This window comes from Xenopus laevis, chromosome 1L (assembly GCF_017654675.1).
Source record: "Xenopus laevis strain J_2021 chromosome 1L, Xenopus_laevis_v10.1, whole genome shotgun sequence".
NCBI classification, from domain to species: Eukaryota; Metazoa; Chordata; class Amphibia; order Anura; family Pipidae; genus Xenopus; species Xenopus laevis.
In genome coordinates, this window is record NC_054371.1 from 58770484 (window position 1) to 58778368 (window position 7885).

Here is a 7885-nt window from a genome sequence, read left to right on the forward strand (position 1 = left end):
CTTGCTGGTAACTATAAAATAATATCGGTCCATCCTATAATTTAGTGCATACCTCCCAACTGTCCCGTTATTTGCGAGACAGTCACGATTTTGACCGCTTAACCCGTAGTCCCTGATTGTTACTGAAATGTCTCGACTTTCTCTTTGATATCCTGCACTGAACAGCCAGAAAAAAATACAAAGTTTCTAAAACTTTTGGCAGACAGCCCAGAATACGTGGCAGGTGCACTTAGATAGTTTTGTAACAATTTAAGCAGGTGTCTTGGGGAAACTGACTTGCAGCTTAAAGGGCAATTCACCTTCATTAGCAAAACTGTAATACATAAAAACCACAGAAATGTGTTCAAACTTTCATAAACTGACAAATTTTGTAAAACAAACATGGTAATTAGGGGGTGTGGCCACAAAATGGGTATGATCAACAACATGGATCTTTTTATTCCTCTTTCTATTTCCAAAATGTTGGGAAGTATGTTTAGTACTGTCTGAAAACCAGGATCTAAACGGAATAGATTGCGCTTGCAAACATTCCACCTGCATTGTGTGTTAACATACTGAATCTAACATGTTTGGGCCTTCTATCTTATGCTTTATGATGATTTTAAATAATTGTATTCATTAGAATGTGAGTTGCTGTGCAAAGGCAAGACAAATTCAAATAAAGAGGTGGCAACAAGTGCAGTGATCGCTTTTAAAGCAGGTAGCATTTAACCAATAACTAATCACTTAACATGCACTTTATATCTCTTGTGGCGCCACCTTGTTGTTTTCTTAGCTAATGCAGTAAAGCTAAACTACTTTAGAAGGCAGTTCTTTATCAACAGCATATCAAAGTTATACAAGATACTGCAATTCCTTGACACAAACAATACACGGAACCTTACTGTACAGAAATCAAACAAGTGTTTCTTTCACATCTAGCATATCCTGCTACCTACTGGTATTTTTCATTTTTATCTGCTGCTTTATTTTACATACATTGAACTACATTGAAATTGAGCGTTGCCATAACACCAAAAAAATGTTTAAAAAAAATTTTTTTTGCCTCCATTTACAGAATTATGAGTAAAAGCATGCAAAAAACCTTTTATGTCCCTGGAGCCAATTATGCATCTAGAACTGTGTATTTGCATCACAGATACACCGAGCCATGCCAGCTACGCAATTGAATCAGTGACTCTACATGGCCATAGGGAAATAAAGGTGTCTCTGCAAATACAACAGAACCCAATTCGACATTCTTGGATTTTACTGTATCCAGGAACAGATGCTGTTTGTTGCAGTCCCATTTAGGAAAGCTGCATTTCATCTTTCCCAGATTGAACGGTTCCCCGGAATTTATGCCGGAGAAACATAAAACAGGGTTCTACTGTAGTTCCCTGAGGTGATGGGCAAAATATCTCTTCTCTTGTCCCAAGCCTATGGCACATAGATAGTTTGACTGATGGTGCCGTGTGGCTGAGAAAACAGAGATGGTCAAAATGAACCCTTGTTTTCACAAAAAGAATAAATACATTTTTGATCAAATATCCATCTATCACTACTCTGTGTAGTTTACATACAGTTCTACTCTTGGACTGGGGAGAACTGGTGTGATATGAACAATGGAGTGCAGTGACAATCAAAACCTTTACATGCATTTAGCTTAGCTACTGTCATACAGCATGTCTTTTGCTCCGGCATTAAAAACTGTGATCCAGCCAACCTCCACTCCACCCGTCAGTGCACACCCAGCTTTCCCTCAGAGAATGCAAACTTTAGCTTTAACTGGACGAAGTCTCCTCTGTATGAACATAAGGTTTACATCTCGTCAGTGCACACACATATGAAGTCAGGTCTTGACTGGGATTCAAAATAGGCCCTGGCATTTCAAGTACACAGAGGTCCTATGGCATCTTACGGCAACCCCTGACATTTACCAGAATGTAAACATTGCCAGTTCAAACCTGTATGGAGTGAAGGAATCAGTTCTTACGCCAAAAGGGAAACCCCAATGATTGAAAATGCAATGTGTAGCATGAGGCATGCAAATCCATTCTCCCTATTGCTAGGATAGCAAATGAATATAGTACTTTTATCAACATGCATAGCTAATCTGTTCTTATCCCCTTCCATAATGATTACAGCATCAGCTTGAAATACATCCTTCCAACTTCCTTCCTGCTATCATGTGCCACATCATAGCGGAGATAAATTATAATGCAGTGCAACAATGAACCAAGATTACAGGGAGCGTGTGGAGTAATGTGCATATAGCACATAGGAGATGACAGGAATGGGGCCGCTGATGCAACAAAAGGAAAATAATTTATAGGCAGGTAGTATACAAGAATAATAAAAGTAGGTGATTTTGCCATTATTTACTGTGGCCTTTACTTGTCATTTAACTTTCCCTGTCCTGTACTGTACAGTGGGCAGCTATTTGGTTCCTTTAAAGCAGAAAGGGATTTTATGAAAGGGTTATTTACACAAATTGAACTACATTGTATAGTAATTACATGCATCAATCAACACAATCATTGTTATCACCTACGTAAATGCATGTATGCTCTTTTGTCTGAATTGAAATGTGTTACTAACTAGTCTGAGCCAGGAAAAAAATACATCACATTTTCTACTTTCTCTTAGTACAGTCATTATTTACAACCCTAAGACCAAGGAAGTGGCAAAGGAATAAATTTTTGTGCTAAAGTTTTACTAGAAATGTGATACGTGCATACACAAGGCAATGAATACCAGCCAAGCAGGGAACGCAGTTTAAATAGGCAACAGCATAGGTCAGTCACCTGCTCTGTGCTGCATACCTTTTTAGTAACTATAAAAAGAAGGGAAAAATAGGTAGCTGCTATAAGACAGATAAAGGCATGCTATTTGCTGCAATTCAAACCAAGCTTCCAATATGCAATCTACTAGCTGTTGTTATTACTCCCTGCAGTATTGAATAAATCATAAATTGCTGCTTTCAAAGGCAATAATAAATCTGTAGTTTAGGGTCGGCAGGTAGAAAATGATAACTCACCACACAAGGGAAGAGGCCCAGGTGTACCGCCCTGAGCCCTCAGCACGGGGAGTGGACAAGCCGAAATAAACCTTTGAAGCAAGCACTCAATGAAGGCAAACTGCCACCAGGCAGATACATTCAAAGTGAAGAGTTTATTGTGTCCATAATAACAAAGGCAACCTACTCTAACAAGTTTGCCTTAAAAACAATGAATACGGTGGAAAAAAAACCTGATAATATACAATTCTATGGAGCTGATGCACATCATGACTGATGCTGGGGTTATTCTGTCCCCAGAGAGTACTGCTGTAGGCAAGCCGACTACAGCATGAAACAAAGGAACCCGTCTCTCACACAGACTGGCATATTTTAAGGTGACCATACACTGGAAGATTTAAGCTGCCGATTGAGCATCTTATCTGCCAGTGTTTGGGGCAGGCACGTAACTACGGGTAGGCAGAAGAGGCACATGCCTAGGGAGCAAAGGTAGAGGGACACCAGGCACGTACCTCTTCTGACGCCTTTGCCTAGTTCAGTTCATTGTGTCCAGAAGCTGTGGCAGTTCCCGTGGATGTGTGCTCTTAGGCACATGCACACATGCGTTTCCTCGCCGCTCTTTTGCGCATGTGCACTTGCGCTTCATCATCGATTGCACACTTCAGTGCATGCACAAGTGGTACAGGTGACGTAGGGTTGCCTAGGGGGCCCCGCCAACTTGGCCCGGCACTGGTTTGGGGCCTTCCGATATCTGGCCAAAAATTGTTCATATATCCATCGTGCAGGTTTGATTTTCAACACTGATCCATTGGCTAGTTGATGCGGTCCACACCCAGGTTGGCACATATCAAAATACACTGCAGCCTGAATGCAAGGCAATACGCCCATATAAGCATGGCATTGTTTATGTCTAAGCCAACACATGAGGCTGGGAGAGCAAACAAAATAAAGCGATAAAGATGGATTCACCAATGCCAATGAAACCGCCTTCTTTGTGGTTAAGTTAATATATGATTGTTAATTAGGAGAGACAAAGGCGCCAGGCACTCATGACTTGGAGAAGGCATGCCGCGTTAATTGTGCGGCAGCCCAGTTCAGGACAGTCTGCGGCCCGGCGGTTGGGGACCCCTGAGTTAGAGTTTCTAATGCTGACGGACTCCTGCTGCACAAATATGGCAGCCCCCTTATACAGGAACATGGGGCATCAGACAGGTAATGTAAAAGCATTGTGCAGATACTTTATGGCAAAGTTATAATTAGCTTTCAAAGGCAATATTATTATAGATGTAAAAACAAGAGTTTAATTTCTGGTGTCAGGTCAAACCTCCGATAATTCTAGGATACGCTTAAAAGGGTGTGTGTAAATGGCTCAGTTGGCACTTACATAGTCGTGCTGGATATATTGAATAAAGTACCCCTCTTGTAAAATATAAGGATATTATAAGTTACAGAGGAGTTTCATGACCATATAAAAACCCAAGGCCGTAGGCCGAGTGTTTTTATACAGGTCATGGAACTCCAAGGTAACTTCTATTATCCTCATATTTTGCAACTGGGGGTACTTTATTTATTATAATACACAAGTTTCAGTGAGTCATGTGACAGAAATGACAGCAGAACTCACCGTTTATAACTGATGACATAAGAACTCACCGTTTATAAGGATATAATTTACAGGATATTCATGGCTTTTGTGTATTATTTTGCCACATAGGTCAGCAGATAGTCAGATACATAGATATTCTGATGCTGTCAACTTATAGTTGTTGATTGTCAGAACACATCATAGGATAATGAAAAATCGTATGGAATCGCACGGTATAAAAGAAATAAAAGTTTCAGAAGCTGGACATAATTGTATAAAGCTTGGTAAGCTTATTTATTGCTACTACACTTTGTTCTGCTTTTCAGGTTGTAGATATTGTGTCAAGGCCAATGCAAGTTTCCATATTTTCCAGGATGTACTGATGTGCAAGGCTCACTTCCATTCACACCACTGCTGCCTGGAGAGGGATGTGGCAAATTCAGCCAGAGGAAATGACAAGCTGCTTGATGACAACCCAGTTATACGGTAAAATATATTAACAGAAGAAAACTTAACTTCTAATAATAGCGCTGCCTCTGAAGTATCTATAAAATTGTATTATTATTAGCTGTATTATACAGCTAAGTATGCCTCGCCTACGATTGCCGTGGGATAAACCATTTGAATAATTATGCAGGGGTGATAATTTCATGTTCCTAAGGCTGTTGAGAAACACAGCTTCCTATTTGCACGGAATTCTAGTTGGCAACAGGTATATGGGGGGGGGGTGCCTAAAAGTCTGACATCCCCGGAGGAATGAGCTCAGTTAGAAAGTTCCCAGGTATGGCTAGGATGGAACTCATCACACCTGTTGCTGGAAAGTAGGCGCATCCCCTGTTGTCACCGCACAGATAAAAAGTTATCGCGCGTCCAAAAAAGACACATACAGATATACAGGCTACTTAATATCCTTCCCGTACCTGTTGCTGCTCTCTTCCCCGCAGCTCGGGTGAATGTAATTACTTCCCCGCTGAGCGTCTGAAGCCGGCGGAATCAACCCCCCTCGGAAACATGCAGAGTTCATACACCCGGAAATAGAGGAGCTAGTTGGCAGAGTCCCTTCTAGCACCACGTTCTGACTCTATGATCCGGAAATAAGGCCACAATCTCGACGTGCAATGTTTGACTTCCCCCACGTAACAATTCGACTGGCCTGGGTGTGTATCCTGGTCAGAGACTGTCATGCAGTGTCACAGAGCTATAACCAAGGCGGCCAATTATGTGTTTTTGGCTTCCTTGCCTTTACTCCTCCCTAGCCAGTGACATCATAGAGGGGCAGTATTACTACACTGGGAGTGGAAGGGCTTACTGTAGTAGCAGAGTGTGTTAGCCATAGATCACAACCACAATATAGAGTAGGGGTGATACTTTTTATTAGCTAATTAAGTAGATGAGAATATGAGAGCTTTGGGGATTGTTCAGATCCTTGCCTCAATCATGGTATACACAGAAACTGAACAATCATTACACTTATAGCATAGATCAGGGCTGGAAGTAGGGGAAGCATACCTCCCAACTGTCCCTTTTTCGGAGGGACAGTCCCTCTTTTGACAGCTCAAGCCACAGTCCCTCATTTGTACTGGAAAGTCCCTCTTTTCTCTGCACTGAACAGCCAGAAAAAGAAACAAAGTTTCTCACTTAATTGGCTTTTAGCAGAGCCCAGAACAGCTAACAGGTGCAAATAAGATACTTTGTAACTATTTTGAGACACAAAAACACAGTTTAGATAAGGAGAAATATTTTCAAACTTTCATAACCTGCCAAATTTTGTAAAACAAACATGGTAATTAGGGGGTGTGGCCACAGAAAGGGGTGTGGTCAAAAAATTGCTGCACTACATGCAGAAAAAAATTATTTGTCCCTCTTTTTACTTCCAAAATGTTGGGAGGTATGGGGGAAGGCATGTGCCTAGGGCACTATATGAAGGGGGCAGTATTTGGGTGGGGAAAACTGAAACTTTGTCAGTAGGGTTGCCACCTTTTCTGGAAAAAAATACCGGCCTTCTTATATATTTATCTTTTTTTGACAGCATACAGTGAGCATTGGATTTAGGAGCTGGTGAAGGATGGGGTCTGGCGGCTGATTCGGAGGGATAAGGGGAATCGGTTATAGCGACTGGTTGAAGGGGGGTTGGGTCCAACAGCTGGTTGTGGTTGAAGGGGGATCCGGTCTGGCGACTGGTTGCGAGGGAAAAGGGAGATCTGATCTGCTGACTGGCTGAAGGTGGATCGGTTCTGGAGGCTAGTTGCTAGGGAAAAGGGGGATCTGGTGCAGGCAGGAGAGGGGGGCAATTTCGGGCCCCATGTGGCCGTGAGGCATAGGCACATCGAGTGTAGGCTCCGCTGCTCTCAGGCCGCGTATTTTGGCTCCCTTCTGCACCTTAGTGAAACTGTACTTACAAGTACAGCTTCAGCCTCCACTTGGATACACTAAGTGTATAGGGACTAAATAGTATAGGGAGCTCTGCCATTGACTTATATCAGGGATCCCCAACCTTTTGAACCCTTGAGCAACATTCAGAAGTAGAAGGAGTTGGGGAGCAACACTTGCATGAAAAATGTTCCTGGGGTATAGGGTTGCCACCTTTTCTGTTAAAAAATACCGGCCTTCCTATGTTCTTACCATTTTTTCCTATTAATAACATTGGCTTCAAGCATCATTTTTACCGGCCAGGCCGGTAAAATACCGGCCAGGTGGCAACCCTACTGGGGTACCAAATAAGGACTGTGGTTGGCCATTTAGTAGCCCCTATGGGGATTGTCAACCTATTTTGAGGCCGTGATTGTCAGTAAATCTGTTTTTATGCAACTAAAACTTGTCTCCAAGCCTGGAATTCAAAAATAAGCCCCTGCTTTGAGGACAATGGGAGCAACATTTAAGGGGTTGGAGAGCAACATGTTGCTCACAAGCTACTGGTTGGGGATCACTGACTTATATAAAACCTCGACAGGTCTGAGATGGCGGCTTTTATAAATCTAAAAAAAAATCGAGTTTTTTTTAACAAAAACTTCAAGTTTTGCCCCAAAAAACCCGACCAGATAAATTTGGAGTTTAGTAAATAACCCGCAAAATGTGTGTGGAAATGTGCACGGGATGCTGGTATTTAGTACTCCTTATGCTGCCTGTCTTTTTATATTAGATATCAGTTTTCACTGCTTTCACTATTTACATGGCCACCAAGGGGGGGATGGAGGACGTGCCGGGCTCGGTGAAATCTGCATCGGAATTGCTGCCCGCCCCCGTTTTCTAAGTTACACAAATTGCATTATTTACATATAAAGTTACATTAAAACTTACACAAT

At 42.0% G+C, this 7885-nt stretch overlaps 1 protein-coding gene across 4 annotated transcripts in view; it reads right to left on the minus strand.

The window, feature by feature from the left end:
- The window catches only part of arfip1.L (ADP ribosylation factor interacting protein 1 L homeolog), a 99063-nt gene extending 93272 nt beyond the window's left edge, over nucleotides 1-5791 (minus strand). Inside the window, exon 1 of one of the 4 annotated variants that reach the window (XM_018266645.2) lies at nucleotides 5504-5791. The gene's annotated coding sequence lies outside the window, so the exon portion shown is untranslated. 4 annotated transcript variants of the gene reach the window in all.
- Nucleotides 5792-7885: the final 2094 nt, after the last annotated feature.